Source organism: Periplaneta americana, chromosome 16 (assembly GCF_040183065.1).
Source record: "Periplaneta americana isolate PAMFEO1 chromosome 16, P.americana_PAMFEO1_priV1, whole genome shotgun sequence".
Lineage (NCBI taxonomy): Eukaryota > Metazoa > Arthropoda > Insecta > Blattodea > Blattidae > Periplaneta > Periplaneta americana.
The window spans coordinates 109,348,894-109,372,730 of NC_091132.1; the positions used below are offsets into that span (position 1 = coordinate 109,348,894).

General features: G+C 36.2%; 1 protein-coding gene across 3 annotated transcripts in view; it reads left to right on the top strand.

Moving 5' to 3' along the window:
- Positions 1-23,837, top strand: part of LOC138691055 (inactive ubiquitin carboxyl-terminal hydrolase MINDY-4B) — a 102,944-nt gene that overhangs the window by 22,405 nt on the left and 56,702 nt on the right. The window contains exon 2 of one of the 3 annotated variants that reach the window (XM_069812720.1): positions 5,964-6,038. The exons of 1 other annotated variant lie outside the window; for it this stretch is intronic. The gene's annotated coding sequence lies outside the window, so the exon portion shown is untranslated. Of the gene's footprint in view, positions 1-5,963; positions 6,039-17,463; positions 17,641-23,837 lie in introns of those variants that run through there. One more of the 3 variants, XM_069812719.1, reaches the window with a different exon arrangement.

Here is a 23,837-nt window from a genome sequence, read left to right on the forward strand (position 1 = left end):
GGAGAGCGCAAACCTTGTGAAGGCCTGCTTTAGAAGAAAGCCAACAGGTAATCAGCCCTAGCGGGGTTCGATCCCACACCCGAGTACAGTCTTGGAGCACGAGTCTCGTTTGCTAACCTAGACCACACCGATGATTAGGAAATTTATCATACCAGACTGGATAATTAGAGTTCTCACCGATAACTTTCGTACATGTTTCAAGTATCAGCGTGAGATTATTTTCCACATCCTGAAGTTGAAGACAGTTTTGCCGTGCGTGACTAAATAGAGGCAGTAGAACATTCGTGAGTATTCTCTCTGCAATCTCAAAATTTCCCCCAGAGTAAGTTGCACGTCCCTCAGGTGGTTCCTGTGCATGGCAAATGGATTAACAAGCACGAAGGCACGTCAGCATCACAAATGTGCTATCTTCGTGATTTCATATTGAGAATTACATAAGTATGTAAACATCCAATGAAAAGTGGATGATCAGAAGAATTAAGTTTCTCCTCAGGCATTTTCTGGAAAGAGTAGGCCCTAAGTTAATTTTTCCAGAGTATTTCAGTTTATTCTGTCATCACAAAGCTACTGAGATTTTATGTGCTGTATTCTTCAGAGTTTGTGGTGAACAAAGCGACTGAAGGTTAGAATTTCTCCGAGTTCATCGTTTCCTGCTTTTCGTTCCGTCATTGCTCCATTACCGCTATGTTAACAGCTATGTCCGTGGTGTACGCAGCAGTTAAGACGCTGTGCGGAAGCCGGTTATAAGTTCGAATTTCACATAATGACTAGACTCGGATTTTTAGGCACTTAAAAGCTAACTTTTAAGCACCTGAAATAGGCCCTGAATTGATCAAAATAGGCACTAAAACATAGATTTAGGCACCCAAAAATACAATTTCAGGGAGCTAAAAATACTATTTTATGCAGCTAAAAAGTAATTTCTATGCACACAAACTACAGTAACTATAAAAATGCAATTAATTAGTAAGTAGTGAGTATTAAGTATTAAGGTATGCAGTGACAGCCAAATGGATAAGGCGCTCGGTCGTGGGTTCGATTCCCGCTCGGACTGATTACTTGGTTGGGTTTTTCCGAGGTTTTCCCTAACCGTAAGGCCAATATCGGGTAATCTGTAGCGAATTCTCTGCCTCATCTTGCCAAATACCATTCTGTTATCACCAACGCTAAATAATCTAGTAGTTGATACAGCGTCGTTAAATAACCAAGTAAAAGTATATACAGAGGTTAAAAACAGTGAAAAATATTGCGGTTAGAAACTTTATTTTTGTTAAGTCTTAAATTATGAATAACGGTGTGTAATTTTTAATGAATTCATCGGCTTCATAGCTCTAAGACTGCTAATACATAAGTGCTCATATTACAAATACATTAATTAATTTACCAATGAATTTAAAATTAACACATTATTCATAATAGGCTTTGCAATAGCCTACATAACAACGTTTTTCTATAATTTTCTATTGTGAAACTTTGCATTTTCTTAGACAGAATCATTTTATAAGCGAAAAAAAAATCTTCCCAATGAAACCGAAGCAATGGATGCATATTTAAATCTAGCAATATTTGCCATGCTGATTTCTTTAGGGAGAACTACATCCTCCTGATTCATCACATTCCTACTATCTGCTCTCAAGTCTCGACAAAACCAGACGCCTTCCAGGAATTTCTTCATTCCTACAACCAAACTATTACAGGATATTTGAACCATACCCACCCCATGACATTTAAAACTTTCTCTTTCATTGCTGCACGAAAATTTAAAAATATATAAGTAACAAATATAGAAATACGTAATTGTAGGCTCTATAACCTTAAAACTAGGTCTCAATGGGCAAAATAGACACTTTTAGGCACTATAAAACACCTTTCAAACGTTCATATTTCATATAAAATGTGAAGATATTTAACTAGTTTTAATTTATGCCAACAGAAAAAAGTAGGCATTTAACCTAAAATTCGAGGTATGACCAGACAACGGATTCTAGGGCAAATGCCTATTTTGTTTCTTTAGGAGAAAAGTAAAAATAATTATTAATATTTGTGTTTCATGGAAATTGAAAGGTATTCAAAGAGTTTTATAGTGCCCTAAAATGCCCTAAAACGGTTATTAGAGCCTAATTTATTAATATTCGCCTAAAAATGCCTGACTCACTGTAAAGTTTCGCATTTTACTCTTACTTTTTATAATTTATACATGCATTCACTGCGAAATTTAAGGCATTTAAAAAGTGGAAAGTTTGCTTCACACCGGCCATGAAACCATTGATAAAGGAAACAAAATGTTTTGAATCTCACGACACTCGCAATAGATTTCACCGAATTTAACATGTTTGGAGGCATAAATGCCGACAAAGAACCAACCTTAGTTTTGAAGCAGGCAACAATCACAACATGTGCTGCTACCGATTCAGAGATATACTATACTATAAAAATGACTGTTTTCGGTCTGAAACCGATTAGCTGTACTGCCCTTCAGAGTGTCATAAAATCACAATTTTTGGAGAAACAGTGTTTTTGAAATATTTATGAAAAGTCGTAAAACTGCGAATTAGTAGGGTAAACCGTTACAAAATATTTAAAAGAATGGCCCTCCTAGTGTTAACACTACCAGGAAATGCAACAATAAGTGGAACTTTGTATTTTTGTCCAATTGAATCTCAATAACAACGGTTCATTTGAATGCTCGTTAACAGTTGCTCTTTCCCTCACCTTATTTGTGTTGAGAAGTTTTGAGCGGTAGGACGTTTTCCTGTGAAGTTTAACGCGATAATGCCAAAAAATATAAGTGCAAAATCTACATTTATCCGGCAATGGCTAACAGAATATTCAGAATTCACTTATGATGGAAAAATAATATTCTGCAAGATTTGTAGCAAACAGGTATGTAACAATAGTTGAAATATATAAATTCTATTAATTTTAATGAGTAGGCCTATAATATTTATACATTGACTGAGCTATCCTGAGGTATAATTCTTTTTAAGACCACTACACTTTAACCTTTTAAATTCCGATAGTTAAAGTATTTGCAGGTCATTAAAATTTTTATTGTTCGAACCCACTAACTTTGTGATAGAAATACGGCAATACAACAATTAGGATTTTATTTTAATTCAGTTTACTTTACATTTTTAGATTTCGCAAGAAAAGAAGTGCCATCTAAAGCAGCATGTGCAAGGAGTGGCTCATAAGGCTAAAGCTCAGCAGAAAAATCAACTGCAACAAACTTTACTAACACAGCCTACTTCATACAATCTCAGCAGCAATTTCTATGCTGATTTAACCAGAGCGTTTGTTGCTGCTAACATTCCCTGGAATGCAATTGGAAATCCGGTTTTAAGACAGTTTTTACAAAAATACTGCAAACAAAATATCCCATCTGACTCGACCCTAAGAAAAAATTACTTAGACAGAATATACAATGAAACTTTAGCTTCCATTCGGGAGGATATAGGTGATTCTTACATATGGGTCTCTGTGGATGAAACCTCAGATCCTATGAATAGGTATATAGCAAATATGGTAGTAGGAAAACTTATTCCTGATGGACCTTCGATTCCACACCTCGTATGTGTTAAGGAACTTTCGAAAGTGAATAGCCAAGCCATTGCTTATTTTGTAAATAAAGGCCTACAGTCTTTATACTCAGGTAATATAGACGATTCTAAAGTTCTGTTGTTTTGTACTGATGCTGCCTCATACATGGTTGCTGCAGCTCCACTTCTTAAAACATTTTATCCTAACCTCACGCATGTAACCTGTCTAGCACATGGCCTTCACAGGGTTTCTGAAACAATCCGAAATGAATTTCCTCTTGTCAATTCGTTTATTTCTAACACAAAAAAATGTTTTTGTAAAGCCCCATCCAGGATTTCAATATTCAGAAGAACTTTCCAGATATCCCACTCTCACCTCAGCCGGTTGTTACATGATGGGGAACCTGGATTCAGTCAGTGGTGTATTATTCTAAATATTTTAAAGAAGTGGTCACAGTTATTGATAAATTACCTGAAACTGATAGTGCAGCGTGTGTGAATGCAGTGAAAGATTGTCTGAATGACTCACGAGTGAAAAACGATATTGCCTACATAACATCAAACTTTTCTTTCATACCTGCAAGCATTGAACAATTAGAACGTGAAAAACAATCTCTTTGTAGCCAAATAGCAATAATAAAGGAAACTCAAGTGAACATACATTCTGCTTTGGGCGAAACTGGGAAAAAAGTTAAAAATAAGTGGGACAACGTATTAAATAAGAATGTAGGATTTTCATTGTTGGAAAAAGTATCAAGAGTGATATCGGGGGAAAGTGTAAATGTTCCAGTAAGTATTGATGTTTCTATTGTACCTAATTAAAAATTTGCGCCTCTCACATCAGTTTCGGTTGAAAGACGTTTTTCTGCTTTCAAAATGATTCTCAGTGACAAAAGGCAAAGGTTAACTGTGGAGAATTTAGAAAAAATTCTGGTGGTGTACTGTGCAGATAATTATAATAAAGTCTGAGCATGGAACTGAATTTCAATAACTTAAAATGAGTAATCTTGATATCAATAATCATTATTTCATTAGTTTCGATATATTAAATTTGTGCAGCTCTGTTTATAAATATAATATAGTATTCTTTTTTAATGTTTAAACATACTTTTTTTTTGTGCGTATTTTAGTGTATAACTAAAAATTTCAGTAAAAGAAATAAGTATGATACCTTGATGTGCCTAAAATGCCTATTTTCATTAAAATAGAGCCTAATTTTACAAAATTTGAGCTTATTTTAGGCGCCTAAAACTGCAATTTTTAGTGCCTAAAAATCCGATGTCTATTAATGACATACAGAGACAACATTTTATTTTTACTAACATTTCTAATATTAACCTGGCTATACCTTTGCAACCCCCTTCCACAACTGGAGTTCGATGATACTGGCGTAAATACAAAGAAATCACTTTATTAGGTATAGGAGGGAAGAAAAGTAGTTTATCCATTTATGTAAACTAAGAATTATTGCGATTTTGAGTTTGATAATTTTCGTTAGGTTTTTGTTTAATCAAAATACAGCACTGTATTAACAATAAGTATTTTATTCATGAACTGAGCTATCCATTCGGACATATTCATTACGCAGTGTATATTATACTGTCTACAGCACATTAGCGTACAATATAGAGAATGAAGTTAAATTGAAAAAATATTCATAATATGGATATTTAAACACATTTTTGAAAATGGTGGCCGTTTATTTCGATAAAGTCTTCAGTTCTTTTGTGTATATTATCGCACAATAACCTTTTGTACCTAATTCCAATTACCATTTAGTCCTTCGTACTAGTAACTCGTATGAAAATAATTCTGTACTTAATATATAAAAGATTACCTGACGTACTGTAAATTCAATCTTCACTTCTGCCCGATCCGAAAAGATAAAATTACTTAGATATGCTATCTACTTTCCGTCCAAGTAGTTACGTCGCAGAGTCATAGAAAGGAAGAAGGTATTTTTATTTAAGTTATTTTAAACAGTTGTATAATATTACGTAGACGCCCAATTCCTAACATAAATTAATGTTTTCAGAAAACAGCTAAGACATCCCAGACATTAGCCTTTACAGAGGGGCGAGCAAAGTAGATGAGGAAAATCGGAATGGGACATAGGCAATCGAACGACAGTACCTGTACGAAAATATGATTCAATATTGAAAACTCTTTCGTCACTTAAAAACGCGAATATATTTATGGAACGTACTGTACTCACTCAGTACTGTTTAGTATCATCGTAAGTCACTTTGACTGCATACGCAGCCTTGGTTCTGTGTGGAGGACGATTGGAAGTTTACTAGTATAAGGGGTGGGAGTGAAGTACGTTAAAAAACTCAGGTACAATAAAAATAGAAGTAAAAATAAAATGATGTCCCTGTACTTAGATGTCTGTCCATTATCAATTGATGACCTGTGTTACCATAGGTGAAGAACTGACGCCGTCATAGGAACTCCACTATGTGCCATCCGCCGCCTTCCAAAGTTGCCATGGTTACATCGGTAAGAATCTGACTTCCTGTCAAGCTTTAGTGATAAAATGAATTGTCATGCGGCTCTCAAATTTAATTCTTTATTTTACGTTTTTAAATCAATAATTTTTTAGTAGGTTCTATAACTTCATATCAGAAGTTTATTAAGAAAAATCTCTGCTGCCAAGCAGTCAGGTAAGTATAATTCAATTTAATTTCATCAAGCGTAGGCCTACTCACTCGTTTGTTTTAGAGTCGACAAAATTAATTAATCATCCTCGTTTCTGTGGTTCTTTGCAATGTGTCATAAAAAGCATAATACTAGTATACAACAGTCATAATCTGTAATCCATGCCGCGACAGCTCGTGGCCTCAGCACAAACATGTGGGTCAGCACGATGATACCTGCTTACGAAACCAGATTTCGCTACTCGCCGCGCTTGGTGGACACCGGTCCCATACACTGGTCGGCCTTCTTCTATGAGGAGTCATATCGTATTTCTAGTCTCAGACATGACTCCCTAGACCACACAGCTACGGTGCGAGACGTATTAAAGTAGTTTATTAACGTTTTAAGTAACAATATTTGACACTCCCATGTGACTGAGTGTTCAGACCTTCTGCCCATCATGCCAGGCCTGGGCTCTCTCTTTTCTCCATATTAGACATTTAATACATCATTCTGTTCCGTGTCGACCTGGTTGGCGAGTTGGTATAGCACTGGCCTTCTATGCCCAAGGTTGCGGGTTCAATCCCGGGCCAGGTCGATGGCATTTAAGTGTGCTTAAATGAGACAGGCTCATGTCAAAAGATTTACTGGCATGTAAAAGAACTCCGGCGGGACAAAATTCCGGCACATCCGGCGACGCTGATATAACCTCTGCAGTGGCGAGCGTCGTTAAATAAAACAACTTCTACACAGGAGAGACAAGCAAATCGTTTCAAACACGTTACAAAGAACACATCACAGCCATAACAAAATTACAAAACATCTCCACATATGCAGAACACATCACAAATGCTAACCACACCCACAGAGACATCAACACAGACATGGAAATACTACACATCCAACCAAAAAGCCAGAAACTAAACACACTAGAACAATATGAAATATACAGACACACAAAAACACACCCCAACGAAATTCTCAACACACAACTCAACTTCAAAACACACACACTCTTTGACTCTACACTATACCACAGGAACACACCCTCACAGGAAACAGAACAAGTGGCGCCAAGACCAACAACGACCAGATCTGAAGATGATCCATAAATAGGTCGAAACATGTAAACGAGGTACGTTGAAATTTAACATAGGAAAGTCTTACCATACATATTCCGAAATAAAACATAACATTTAACATTTCTGTTCCGTCGCCATTTTACGTAGCATTGTCCGATCGCCAGCTGGCTGGCTTGTCTAGGGACGATTAGGGATGCGTGCTCGAAACCCGGGTGCGCAGCAAGCCTTAGTCATCCGGGGTGGATTGGGAAAGCGTCTAGATCAGGGATTAGCGCAATATCTTCTAGATTGCAGTGCTGGGTCGTAGCGCCCTCCAAATACAATTCAATTAAAAATACTGAACACACGTTGAATATCTGAAGTTAGGCGGGCAAACCCTATCACTATGTCAGTCTGAGAGAACTTTTTACGCTAACCTCCATCCAGGCGCATTCTCACCCACACCGGCTGACTACACTAAGGTTCCCTCAGTATACATTTTTAGAACAAGCGTTCCTAGAGCAGCCCTCTTCGTGCGTTGCCAGCCGGCTATCGAGCAATGATATTAAAATGGAGCTCGGACGGAATTATGTCGATGCCCGATGTGAGAACCCCGAGAAAAACTCCAACTACCACTTCCTGAAACAAAAATGTCCCAGGCTTTACCGGGACTCGAATTCGAACCACCTGCGTGACAGGAGAACGATCTAGACCAGTGATTCAATCTTTGCAGTGTCACGGACCCCTTGAGCTCGTTTCATTTTGACGGACCACAAAATTTGTTTGCATATTTTAATCATGTTCACTCGTTAAAGATTTGCATAATGCATCCTTCACCTCCGTGTAGACTTTTAAAGCCGAAATCGAATTAAAATATAGCATATGCACATAGGTCACATAATTCTTACGTAAAGCATATTTAGTCCCTGCGGTGATTGTGTGGTCTAGACCAGCAGTTCTCACTTGAGGTCCCTGGACCCCTGGGGATCTGCGAGTGATTTGAAAGGGGCCCTGGAACCAAGGTGTGTTTTCGAACGGTATTTAACTAGGCCTACCTTTATCACGTTTTCTGATTTTTGTCAGCTTGCTGGAATATTTTTTACCTCAGCCTTTTGAGAGACAGAGCTAAACAGGAATAAATTCGCCCCAGGGACTTGTCTTGGCTTGCAAGTCTTGCGTACCTATCCGATAGTTTTAGACTTTTAAATTCACAAATTAAACTTGTGATGTTGCTGAATTATTAATTGAGAATTCTATTCATTTCCCACTTGTGACATCGTGAACTTTCATTCGATATATGTGGAAATATGAAAACGTCTTCATTGACTGGCATTAAAATTAAGAAAGTATTGTCCTTTGTGCAATGGAAACAACACTTTCATGAAAAATCCCTTCTTGGTGACAAATAATAGTTTGCCCGCCAGAAATGAAGAGGGGATGTTAGAATTATCTTCCGATTCGGGCTTAAAAAATTGTTTCCTATAATGTCCCTTTTGCAATGTTAGTTGCACGCACCATCCATATAGCTTATACAAATGTTTCCCGAATTGCTATACAATATTTAATGCCATTTGCATCAGCATCCTAGTGTGAGAATATATTTTCTGCTCGATCTCTTTGAAGAACAATATTATACATATAAGGTGTTTCAGAAATAAGTGCCGATTTTTTTTAGAGATGATAGGTTGGGTCTGGTTATTTATGTTAATGATAGTTTATAAATTGATAGCGATATTAAATTTTAACTTTTTAATACAGTCTGAAATACATAAATACAAAGTTACGTCATATCATGTATTTTCTGTGAAAAAGAAACCAGTTTTGGACTTATCATAAGGTTATCAGTGGGATGGTTAACATTGCTTTACGACATTGTGCAGTAGTCTCTGTGCGATGTGCATTTTCTATTCCCCAACCTGGAGGGAATGAATCGCCTTGGAGGGGAACGCGACAGGGCTATACAATATCTGCAGCAGCATATCAGCTTTTCTTTCAGTAACGCAGTTTCAGTACGGGTACTGATTTGGCTGTCTGTGAATAAGTTATGATAAATAAAGTGAGTTCACAGATAACGAAGAAGGGAAATTATGAATCATAGATCATAATTGTTATAATGTTTTCCTCAGCCAACAATAATTATTTTAAAATGAAAGGTTTTGATTAGCCCATGTCGAGGTAATAGTGTTGTGGCAGTTTAGATCAGATTAGTAAAGTTAATCAGTTCTCTCACGACAAAACGAACTTGACATTGGCGTTGTTTTAGAGTCTCTACTAACACAGCCATCAAAGATTAGACGACTTACGACTTTCATTTCATAAGCTGCAAGTGATGAGAATATTGTGAGGAATACATTAAGGTTCTTGAGGTTGTAAGGAGCGAAGAAAGTAACTATTTGCAAGGCGGAAAAATTTTCTGGAAAAATATAAGTTATAATGGCAAATTTTCCGTCTCACGTCACTATATTATGCTAATATACTTACATTAATAAATCTTTAAACCTGACATTAATAGAATATCGTCGCTTCACAGCTTTTGAACTACATTTTTAATTTCTTTCAGTAACGCTCCCAACTTGTCGATACTTGCTCTCAACGTTTTCTAAATAAACTATATGTGAATTTAAATTCTAAGCTTAATTTATATCATTTATTAATATTAATGTTAATTTATATTGACATACAACAAGGAAATTATTTCAGTGTAAAAACTTCACAATGTCCTACTGCATGTAATTAATTGGGAGTATATTTTCTTCAACATTTGTGTACCAATGGTCCCAATAAATAATAATGCTTGACGAACAATGAAAGAATAGGGTATATTATTTAAAATAATCAGTACCTACTACGTAAAATGAAATACTGTGTTCGTTTTTTGTTGTTTCGAAATGACTGCAACATTCTTTTTCTTCAAATACTATATAAAAATCATTTTAATGAATGATGCTTTACAAACCACTACTTTGTCAAGTATAACTGAGTAAGCCTAAAGTTTTTTGTATTGCAATTGTCAAGTATAGACACTGATAATAACCGTGTTTTTTTCCTTCTGCTAAGTGTGTTTATGATGTCCAAATGCCTATTTAATCGAACCCTAGAAGCGCAGAATAGATTATTGTACTCCCCTCCAGCTAAGAACGGGTAAGAGCAACGCTCGAATGATGCTGTCTGCACAGACCGGCGGTCCGCGCACATAACTGCACATTTATGGCCGTGTGCACCATTCTCGATCATCTAGCCCGTTTATCAGCAATCACGGAAACATGGTCAATTCTGGACAATGATCAAGTTACAGATGCGGTGCACCGACATTTTCCCTCGATCAACTCAGTACCGTCAGCTGACGGTACGCTCGCTTGAGAAGACTCATCTGAGCGCTAGGTTACCGAGCATAAAACAGCGAACGAACGCACTCTGTCAATTGAGGGGCTTAGAACAAAAAGCAGGTAAGTGACAATATTAAAAAAAATGAGGTAAGTGCGTGTTGTGATAGCCCAAAAGGATGTTTCTTTGGGATAAAATCAGGTAAGAGATCACACTGTGCAGTGCTGCTATATGGGCATCATTTCACCAAACTAGTGTATAATATTTCATTTCATGTAGAACTTTAACTGTAATTTCCTCAAAACTAGGTTTCTGTCACTTACCTGCTTTTTGTTCTAAGCTCCTCAATTATCGCTTCGTTTTTGTTTGTCGGACTGCTTTCATACATCCTCGTAGTTTTCAGATAACAAGTTTCAATAATCATAGAAGAAAAAAAGAAAAGAGCACCGAACTTCTCACAGTTCGAAGTGGGAATTCCTTTAGAACTCGTCAGCAATTATGCATCCATATTACAGAATAAAAGTACTGACGGAAGTTCTCTAAGAGAAAAGCAGGCTACTTGGTTGGATTTAACCTCACAATTCACATGAGTTATAGGCTACGTGTTTACATAATTCCACATAATTTGTAAAGTAATTTATACAGTGTTTTTTCATATTATTGATAATAATTGGGAAAATTTCAGTATACGGATACCTCACTGACAATTATCTTGAAATAGGCTACTAAAAAGAGCAGATTTGTATGTGTTTGTCGAATGCTCATCATCTTGCTTACGAAAAGACACATTTCAGTGCCAATAATTAATTTGGGAAATTTTCAGTATACGGATACCTCACTGATAATTATCTTGAAATAGGCCACTAAAAACAGCAGATTTGTATGTGTTTGTCGAATGCTCATCATCTTGCTTACGAAAAGACACATTTCAGTGCCAATAATTTATTTGGGAACATTTCAGTATACGGATACCTCGCTAACAATTATTTTAAAATTAAAAAAGAAAAAAAAAAAGTAATTCGTCTGTGTATGTCGAATACGCATCATCATGCATACGAAAAGGAAGTTTTTAGTGCCAATTTATTTTGTGTGCACAAGGTTGGAATTTTGGAGTAAGAGGGAAAGGAACGTATCCTTTTTCTGAAATTTATCCATTTATTTTGTGTTCACAAGGTTGGAATTTTGGAGTAAGAGGGAAAGGAAGGTATCCGTGTAATTTCTCTTAATTCAAGCGTAAATAGCCTAATTGTCCAAAACGTCATGTAGGTCCTAATAGTTTCAAACGACAAATCTATAGCTAATAAGTGATAATCTCGCATTCTACAAAATGGTCATTTAGTTTTGCTTTATTATTACCGGCATAGAATAACTACTTTATTATTATGTTAACAAAATTGGACAATTAGGCCTAAATAATATTTTGTCCTCAAGTAAAGTCCCGATCTTCCAAAGCAGAAACTTATATAAAACATTAGTCTATTTTGAGAAAAAAGAACATTATTATTATTCATCTACAAACTTACTCTTTCTACAATAACACCAACTCTGTTATTTCCGCAGTGATTTGCGTGTTCAAGATACATAATTTCATCTTCAATTCCATCAAGTACGTCAAATCATGCCGCCATTTTGGTTTTCTCGACTTGACCATGTTCAATTCAAGATAATCGGGCCCACACCCGTGATCAAATTTGATCATCATCAACTCGCTTGTTTAACTTTGATTGACATTGATACTCCGCAAATTGGCGTTGAAGATGGTCAAGTGCCGACTTAACCATGGTCAAATTTTAATCGAGAATGGTGCACACGGGCATTAGAGTCTGTTTTCTGACATGCCTGCTTTACGGAATGCGACTCAATTGTAGATAGGCACTCTAAGTCGCAAGACCATTTCAACATATACAGCATGGTCCACTAAACTCTTTCACCTCCGATAACGTGTGAAATATTTCAAATAAACACAAACCGACAATTGCAAGTTAAATTACATCGAAGGGGATATCTGATACATGTATGTAATATATTTTTGTACATAAAATAATAGTCAACTTTCGTTTCTTAAATGGGAACTAACTATTTTGTATTGCAAATGTTGCATTAGCTCTGTCTAATAACAACTTACTACTTCACTCACTGTTTGAATGTCAGCGGTAAGAGTAAATATAAGAAATGTCTCACCAAGGATCGAACAGAGGGAGGACAATTCTGGTTAGAGTTATACGTCAATTAATTACAATCACAATGTACTGTACATTGTAATACTATGGAAATGTTGCGCATGATGAAGTAAGACATAAAAGTAGTGTACAATAAAACATAAACAAATATTCCCAAAAAAACAAAGCACAAAATCTCCCGTGTGCAATCAGATTTCTCGCCGATGTCTTATCGTTCAATTGTTCAGCACAGAAGAAATAAGGATTGTATTGGGTAGTGTACAGTACTATGGGTGTGTTCGATCTGCAACTACGTCAACACTACGGACTAGTCATAAGGAAGGTTGCGTCAGACATTGCTTATGTTAACACTTACTGGTGACATTCGAACAGTCTGTAAAGTTGTCAGTTGTTATTAGACAGAGCTAACACAGTATTTGCAGCACAAAACATAGTTTGTCCCCATTAAAAAAGAAAGTTGACTCTAATATCTACATTACGTATATCAGATGTTCCTTTCGATGTAATTTAAATTATTATTGTCGGTTTGTGTAGGCTATATCTGAAATATTTCACACGCTATCGGAGGTGAAAGAGTTAAGTGGACCACCCTGTATATATACAGAGTGAACCGCAAGTAATGTAATTATCCTTTGAGATATTTAAAACAAAAAAGTTTAATACCATTTTCTCATTTTTGTTTCCTTTCCGAGATAAAAATTATTTTATCTGAAACATTTCATAGCGTGTTTTGGGAAAGGCATTGATTTAATTTCCAATATGCTCAGTCAATTTAAGAGATCGGTGTATTATGATAATAAATGCTTGAAAAAAGTTTAGTTTTGTCCTTTAAATGTGCAGAAATTTGATCAGAACAAATGCAACATTTTAAAATTCCTTTGCAGAACGGGAAGTTACATTTTTTATGTTAAATTTCTTCACATTTAAAGGACAAAACTAAAATTCTTTCAGTTGTTTATTATCATAATACACTTCTCTCTTCAATTGACTGAGTATATTGGGAATTAATTCAATGGCTCTCTCAAAACACGCTATGAAATGTTTCAGATAAAACATTTTTCATCTCGAGAAGAAAGCAAAAACGAAAAAATTTGTATTAAACTTTTTTGTTTGAAATATCTCGAAGAATAACCCACTGAAATTAGTGACATTACTTAAGGTACGGTCACACGTCGCTACTTTTGCTGCGCAACTTTTGTACTGCAGCTGCAAAAGTTGCGTGTCGTGTTCACACATAAGCCAAAAGCAGCGCGCTGCATGCCACTTTTCGTGCTACGCAACCCGAGTGCAGCAAAAGTTGCAACTGGAGGTTGCGAGTCTGTTCACACACAAGGCGGTACTTTTGCAGCCGCAGTCATGCTGCAGGTTTCCATCTCCGTATTGACTTCTCGATATACATTTTGTGGTTATGTTCGCATTATTAAGAAACTCATGCGAAAGCTTACTTATCTATTATTTGCTTTTCTGTCCTAAGTAATATTCAGAAATTGACATTTTTTTACTATAAAGCTTTGAAAAACGCCTATATACTTAAATGATAATCAACAGCATATTCACGTAATCAATGTTGGCAACCCTCCTGTTTGAAACTACGCTACAGAAAATTAAAAACATGAATTATATCGTCAGTAAATATGATCAGACTGTATTGTGCTTTTAATAACTGTTATAAATAATTTATTTTCATCACATCTAACATTAAAATATATCCAAACAATAAAAGTATCATTGGCACATTTGGGTGGCAACACTGGTCGCAACCGCAGCAAAAGTTTCAACAAAACCGATATCAAAAATGCTGCGGCTGCAACCCTGAGAACCCTGTTCACACGTCGCTACTTCTAAGCTGCGCGCAGCATGCAAAAGTAGCGGCTGCCGAACCTGGCCGCACCGTTGTTCACACGTCGCAGTACGAGAGTTGCGCAGTTTTTTGTACTGCAGCGCTGCAAAAGTAGCGATATGTGACCGTACCTTTACTGTTCACCCTAATATATATTTCTGAAACACCCTGTGTTTTTAGGAGTGATAGATTGTGCCTCGGTGATTATGTTTTGCGTAGGAACATTGTGTCCGCGATTACCCATTCTCTCGCTAGCCAATGTCAACATGCTGTCTATCCGCCTGGAAGTTAGGTAGCCGGTATTGATAAGAGCACCTTTCATTTGTTTACACTGCTACTCCACCTTTCGACTACGCGGTGCAATGTAGCATATCTGCTGACTGCTCTCCAGTTAATGTTGTGTTCCTCATCTCGACCGGTGGTGGGCCGGTTCATTGGCCAGCACGGTCACCTGATCTCACGCCTATTGATTTTTATTTGTGGGCACACATGAAGGCTTTGGTATATCAGAACCGGTAGACATTGAGGAAGACCTAGTGGCACTAATTGCCGCTGCTTCAGGCGAAGTTCGCGATAACGGACATGATGTCAAACGTTCCTTGGTCCGACGAATGGAATTGTGTCGTCAGGACAACGGCGGTCGCTTTGAACATCTTCTGTAAGTAAGTAAATGTAAATGTAAATGTAAATGTAAGCTGAGTAAAACTGATCTTCACCTCTCCTGTCTTCTCTTCTTAACCAAGTTGACATCTTGTGCTTCGAACCCCATACCGTTGTGGATTTTAAAAAGTAGCCTACTCTGTACGTATTGTTCCCGCTTTCACTCTAAAGCACTCCCGGCTGCCTATCCCCAGGGTACGCTATGCCAACATAGGTCGTAGAATAAAAGCGATTCATCAGGGCACCAGGTTCCTATCCTTGAAATGAATAGCCAGATGCAACCTATCATACCTAAAAAAAATTCGGCACTTATTTCTGAAACACCCTATATATAATATTGTTCTTCAAGGAGATCAGAGCAGAAAATATATTCTCACACTAGTATGCTGATGCAAATGGCATTAAATATTGTACAGCAATTCGGGCAATTATTGTTAGTATTAATTATTAGTATTATTATTAATTGTATTTTTTTAATTGTGTTTATTATTGTCATTATTGAGTGTAATTAGTTAGCACTGCCACCGGGTATACATATACCCATTGCAGTGTGAATAAATAAATACATATATACATACAATATTTGTATAGGCTATACGGATGGTGCATGCAACTAACATTGCAAAAGGGACATTATAGGAAACAACATTTTTAAGCTCGAATCAGAAGATAATTCTAACATCCCCTCTTCATTTCTGGCGGGAAAACTATTATTTGTCACCAAGAAGAGATTTTTCATAAAATTGTTGTTTGCATTGCAGAAAGGATAATACTTTCTTAATTTTAATGCCAGTCAATGAAGACTTTTTATATTTCCATGTATATCGAATGTCACAGAAAGTGGGAAATGAATAGAATTCTCAATTGATATCTCAGCAACATCACAAGTTTAATAATTTATTTGTCGATGATTTAGTCTTACCCTGGACGATGAAGTTGGACCCTGAAGATTAGAATTTAAGAGTGCTATTCATAGACATTTCGCTAGCCCAGCTACGAGCGTGCTAAACAGGATATCATATCACATCGCTGACACTGGTTTATGAATACGAAAAATGTTAGTTCGCTGATCATCCACCGAAAGCCCGCGCTAAGAATGTCTATGAATACGGCCCTAAAAGTCTAAAACTATCGGATAGGTACGCAAGACTTGTAAGCCAAGACAAGTTCCTGGGGTGAACTTATTCCTGTTAAGCTGTGTCTCTCAAAATACTGAGATAAAAAATATTCCAGCAAGCTGATAAAAATCAGAGAACGTGATAAAGTTAGGCCTACGTAAATAGCGTTCGAGAACACACCTTGGTTCCAGGGCCCCTTTAAAATTACTCGCAGATCCCCAGAAGTCCGGGGAACACAAGTTGAGAACTGCTGGTCTAGACCACACAACCACCGCAGGAACTAAATATGCTTTACAAAAGAATGATATGTTTTAATTCGATGTCGGCTTTAAAAGTCTGTACGGGGTTGATGTAGAGCATCAGGTGAACTGGAAGTCAGACTTCAATCGTGGCTCTCCGTGTGACGTGCAGGATTTGATCCAACGGCCATAAATTTTTATGCAAGATCAATACATAACTTATGTTATTTCCATCTTTAAACGCGTAAATTCTCGAATCTGCATTTCGCTGCGGAATGGAGTTTTGGCAGCAGTATAATCGCGATGTTAGCGCCAGGCGAAACCTGTCAGATAGAGAAGTGAAAGCTTATTCTGAAATATGCCGCAATCGAGTTGCTGATCTTAGAATCGAGGTGCACATGTTGTAGCGTGTAGACTTATTAATTCGCGGTTTAAAATTAATCTGCACTGCTTGTTAATTTGAAAAGTTTTGAAGGTCTTTATCATTCTGTCATAACTATAATTCGCGTGATGGTGCCTTTTAGTTTCTACCTACGCGTTTAAGTGCTCCGTAACTTCATTACCACAACGGACTAATTAACTCTAAAAAAGCTTTAGTTTCGCCGTCGTGATTTTAATTGGCTTGTTATTTTTTTGTGCAGTAGCAGCAAGTTGAAGCTAGGACCTTAGCCTCCTAAACAGCGCATCCGCTGGTCACCCCCCTTCTTTCCGACTATCTGTGTTCTGTTGCTATGTATATATATAAGACAGGAGATCCGGTTCTCTTATCCAATAGCAGTTCTCACACGAAGGGGTAAGCATTTGTGTCCGCTATCGATAACAGTAAAAACTATCGAACGTATTGTACTCTGCGTTGAAGTCGATGTAGCATTGAAATTTGAGAAATACAGTGATGGTCAAGCGTTAAGAGGAAGTGCCTGATTGTTCCTTGTTTTTGCTGAATTACTGTACTGCGTAAATTTGTTTCAACTTCTGTGCAGGCTCCAGTGAAAACCAGAGAAACTTTTATGTGGGAAGTGAGAAGTGTTCAGGAAGTGATTTTGTATGTGCATTGTTATACAAGATTGTTGTTAAAATTAGAGCTGATTCATGGATTCACCACATCATCAGAGTTTCCGAGAATGCGATATTAAATCAAGTTATTGAGGAAATTCCATCAGGGAGAAGATTATTGGATTAACTCAGCTTCTGATTTGGGGATAACATAGAGATAGAAATTTGTTGCTAGTAATTGGAAAACATTTCGTATTGATAAGAGTGCAGTGGAATAGAATTGTTTAATGATCAATAAACGCCACAATAATAATAATAATAATAATAATAATAATAATAATACATCTTTTTCTTCTCGATTTAGACTAAAGTGGTCTCTTTAGATATATATAACTTCTTTTTTAAGTTATGACTTGTTTTGAAAAATTTTACACATCTGGAAAATGCGTTGCAGATTAGCAATAATAATAATAATAATAATAATAATAATAATAATAATAATAATAATAAAGTGGCATTATATAATAGCATATTCTTCTTCACATTTACCAGAATCCCCAAATCTATAACAAGCTGAAAAAACTGTTACATGAAATTTTGACCGTTCGTTCTACAAAATAAGCAAAATAATAATAATAATAATAATAATAATAATAATACATTAATAATAATAATAATAATAAAATAATAATACAATAGTAATACAATAATAATAATAATAATAATACGTCTTTTTCTTCTCGAATTAGACTAACATGGTCTCTTTAGACATATTTAATTTTTTTTTTTTTTTTTGACTTTTGTAAAATTTTACGCATTTGGAAAATGTGTTGCAGATCGGCAATAATCATAATAATAGTAAAATGAGATTATATAATAGCATATTCTTCTTTATATTTACCAATATCCCAAATTTATAACAAGCTGAAAAAACTGTGTTACATGATATTTTGACCGTTCCTTCTACAAAAGGAGCAAATAATAATAATAATAATAATAATAATAATAATAATAATAATAATAATAATATGTATTCTTTGTTCACTTTGTGCGCAAAGTGAACAAAGAACGCATGAGGTTTTATGTTTAAGTTGGTGCGCCAATCGAGAGAGAAATTGACGAGTAATATTATATGGGCACTCACTCACTCACTCACTCACTCACTCACTCACTCACTCACTCACTCACTCACTCACTCACTCACTCACTCACTTAATCTCTGAATAAATGAAAGAGGAGCAGCCGTATTATAAGATTCTAATAAAAATCATCATGCAGCTTTAGGCAATCATAAATGTACTAAAATATAGACTAGTTAACAAAAAATACAAAAACATTGTACACATATTAATGAACTATATATTACAGTTTTGTTCCCAAAAGATTTGGATTTATTCGGATATAAACCAATTTCTGAGAAAACGCCACACTGTTGAATAGCTCATCTTATCTTCTCTCGTAACTGATTCATACTGTGTTCTATATTATGAATTTTGTCTAATTTCCTGCTAGACGTTTTGCAAAATGTACGCAGCATTCACATCATTTTCTACGAACTCCAGTCTAACACAATGTTTTTTTTATGTGCCATGGAACTGGTATTTATGGGGTTTCATACAGTAGCGGTTGCACTTTTTTTACAAAAAAATAAATATCTTGACTACCACGTCACGTATTTTCTTCAAATCTTGCACACATATTCTACATGATTTCAGCTTCAGTTTGATAGATACAGTAACATATCTTGTAACATGAATATGAAAGTTTGAATTTTTCAAGAAAAAAAATTATTGTGTCTTACAAAAAAAAAAAAAACATGATTTAACTAAACTGAGAAAATAGTAGCCATTTACTATTTTTTCTCTTAAATCTGAGATAATAATCTAAAGATTGACACTCAATGAGCATCACAGCTGGTTTCATACTAAATTTAAAGATTTATAAATTTGTATTAAAGACATTTTGTTTGTTTTTCAATGTATTTTTACTAGAAAATTGCTCATTTTTCATTTAAATTTAATCATTGTGGTCCAACCTGTAGAGATTATTAGAAAGGACAAAATGTGAATGAAGTCAGACGAACTGTTCTTGAGAGAGCAGGTTTTTGTATCGAAAATATAATTATCGGGGAAATGAGTCTAAAGTTGGAACATGCTTGTACTTACATCCTACACTGCTGCATATGGTGAACCCCCTTGTCAACATGCTGAGTGTGTTTGAAAATATATACAGAGAACGAGATTCTCACTATATAAGCCCCTTCAATTTTTTATAAGTTTCGACAGTGCAGAATTCTTACCTCAGTGCATTTAGAGTTCTGAATATTCCCAGTGTGCTTGAACGATCTCTCTTATATTCATAGTAACACTGAATAAGCCCAATTCGCGTTTCGCACTCCCAGTAAAATGGTGTCATAACTCGAAAATTGCGGTTTGTAAAGATATGCTATTTCCTAGTAAAATAGTACTGTAAAATATTTTAATAAATAGGTACCAAAATCAATGATAATTTACTACTTTATTATTAGAATTTTATACCTCAACTAGTAAAACAGTAATACGTGATTTTCGACATACGATAGTATTTTAATGGGGGTGCGATTTGTAAAGACAAAACAATTATTTTATGATATGAATTTGTAAAAAAGTCTCACTCAAAAAAAGCCAGAATTTCTGTTTATTTCTTTCATTTGCCATAGCAATAATAATGAAGCAATAAAATTGAAACGAAAGTTTCTGTGAAATAAACCCCATGTATTTACAAACAAAACTGTGTTAGTATTTTTCTGTAATCTCAATTTTTAGCAAAATGACGGGACTTTCATCAGATTTATATAGGCCTAGGCTTATATGTATACATACATACATACATACATACATACATACATACATACATACATACAGAGTCCGCCAAAAAAAGTATACACTCTTTAAGGAACGAAAACTATTTATTATGTGTTTGTTTTACATTTAAATACTGATCACACATGTAGTACTGTCTTCAGTTAGGCACATGGTTATTTTAGATCATACCTGCACAAACAGCGCTCAGAGAGCGCGCGCGCTCCTTCCGAGCGGGAGAACTGTGTTTACCGCTCGCCGAATCGGAGAGGAAAATACGTCAAAATGACATAGACTTGATGTAGGTAGAGGAGAGGGAAACGACCACTCAGCTATCTAGTGGAGTGCAGTGCGTATTCTCAGTAACTGTTTCACGTTGCTTACCTACTGCTACAGTACAGTATGAAGAAATCTAAAAGACAGAAAAGTGGTGATCAGGAAAATTCTTTCAATGTTGCATGGGAAAATGCTTATTTTTTCATAGCTGCTGGAGTAAATACTCAGAGCTTTATCTGGCACAACATTTTGAAAAGTAGAAAGAAACGTAACATAATTAATGCGTCATTACGAGTCCAGACATAAAGAAGATATTAATCTTCAAAAATTTAAATATCTCTCTTCAGGGTAAAGGCCAGTTCAGTGTTGATATGTTGAATAAATTACGGAATTTCAGTCGTAAACTTACACTTTTCGTAAGTCAGTTTCGGGAAAGTAATATGGCTCACTTTCGAATAATAGAAACTGCTCGTGATGAAGCCATGTTAAACAATTATGTGCAAATATTAATTGAAATTCAAAATGAATTTAATTCTAGGTTCCAAGATCTTGTCTTAAGGTCCACACCTGTGGAGTAACGGTTAGCGCGTCTAGCCGCTAAACCAGATGGCCAGGGTTCGATTCCCGGTCGGGAAAAGTTAGCTGGTTGAGGTTTTTCCGGGGTTTTCCCTCAACTCAGTATGGGCAAACGCTGAGTAACTTTCGGTGTTGGACCCCGGACTCATTTCACCGGCATTATCACCTTCTTCTCATTCAGACGCTAAATAACATAAACTGTTGATAAAGCGTCGTAAAATAACCTAGTAAATGTCTTGTCTTAATTGGAAAGAAGTTTAAAGTTTTCATAATAAATTCTTCAACACCAGTTGAAACAATGTCATATAAGTTACAGGTGGGCCTGTTGGCGCAGTTGGTATAGCTCTGGCCTTCTACGCCCGAGGAAGCGGGTTCGATTCCGGGCCAGGTCGATTGCATTGAAGTGTGCTCATATAACCACGGCAGTTGCGAGCGTCGTTAAATAAAACATAACACAACGATTTACAGCTCGGACTTATTGATCTTCAATGTGGCTTAAGGGCTAAAGATCGTTTGAATAATACTACTAGCCTGGTTGAGTTTTACAAGACTAAACATTAGCAATAATATCCACGACTACACAGGCTGGCTGTGAAAATGATTGCTATGTTTGGCTCAACATTTATATTTGTGAGCAACTGTTTTCTATTATCAACTTTAATAAAGGCAGACATCGAACATCTGTAACTGATGTTTCATTACGATCAGTAGGCTATTGTTCCTTTCAGCTGCCAACAGCATAAAACCTCGTTTTCATGTACTGATAAATGAAAATATAACAACATTATATTGTACATTTAAGTAGCTATAGAATTTCTATTATTTCTGTAAAATAAATATTTCTGTATTAATTAATAAGTCCAAGATAGTTTTGCAAACACCGAACGGGAATTCATTTCATGAACCTCGTAATAGTACTTCCTTTTGTGTATATTTCGTACGAGATCACCCCTTCTTCCAGTCCACCTTATACAGAGCGCAGCTAATATCTGCATTCCGCTCGTGAGCTGTGAGCCAGCTCGGAGAGCGCAAACCTTGTGCAGGCCTGATCTAGATGTTCAAAATGTTGCCGTTGGCGGCTAGACACATAACGCACCGACGAGCGGTCGCTGCAGCTACGTCGGTCAATGTTTCAATGGAGATCGCTGCACATGCCGCTGTAATCTGCTGGCGAAGGTCCTGCAGCGTGCGCAGCTTACGTCGATAGACTTAATCTTTCACAGTTCCCCACAAGTAAAAATCCATAGGGGTTAGATCTGGCGACCGTGGGTGGAAGTCAATCGGCCCTCTTCGTCCAATCCAATGTCCCTGCAGGTTGTCATCCAGGAAAGCTCGTACGGCAAGATGATAATGTGGTGGCGCCCCGTCCTGACGGTAGAAGACTTCATCATCAGCCCCATAAAGCGCACGTACACTTGGTAAAATTGATGTCCGTAACATTTCACTTCTCCAGTGACAGTACAGTTACGGAAGAAAAAACTGGCCGATGAACAGCAAAACTCGTAATGTTACTTATGCCGGTTTTGTTGTGATTATCACAGTACAGAGTACTGTTTACTCGAAGTTGCTGGACTAGGAGAGAAAGGCTTTCGTACTGTTTCTGTTCACATTCTATAAGGTTGAAACTCTCGTGTTTTTGTCGATGTACAGAAATTTGTTATTTAATTGTTTTTACCAGTACGAGGAATGTTATTGATTTCATTATCAACTCCTCTGTTCGTCTCTCTTTACCTTATAGACATACGATACTTCGTTTATTTATGGTTTATTTTTACTTTAATATCTTCCTGGCAAAACATACGACGAAGAGTAAACAAAATTGAGATAGATACAATACATACGAACTTAATGGTAAGATGATATAGACTTGAACAGTTAGTTAAAGTAGAATAAATATAAATTGATTAAGGTAATCCAATACAAATAATATAAGTGAACATTCAGTTAAATTGAAATAAATAAATACCTATAAATTACTTTCGGTAAACAATTAGTAATGAGGGAAGAGAAACACAAATAGATTTGTTAGTTAGAAATAATTTTTGTGCAATTTAGGAAAACGTGTGATTATATAAGTGATTCTAGTGTTTACTAGAACCTATTTATTTATTTATTTATTTATTATATTATTAAAGCTACAGGGTGCTATTCATAGACATTTCGCTAGCCCGGGGTACGAGCGTGCTAAACAGGATTCACATCACATCACACATCATCACACATCACACATCACACACATCACACACATCACACACCCCCGCACCCCACCCCACCCCGCACCCCACCACACAAACACACAACCACACAACCACACATCACACATCATATCGCTGACACTGGTTTATGAATACGAAAAACGTTAGTTCGCTGATCATCCCCCGAAAGTCCGCGCTAAGAATGTCTATGAATACGGCCGACAGTATTTATTTTTGTTCTAAAAAAAAGAAAAGAAAAATACATTCCTGAAGTAAAATAATTAATACTGAATGTTCTTTATATCACAAATTAAAATGTTCTTCTACCTATGTAGTTCCAGTTATATACAACAGTTTTC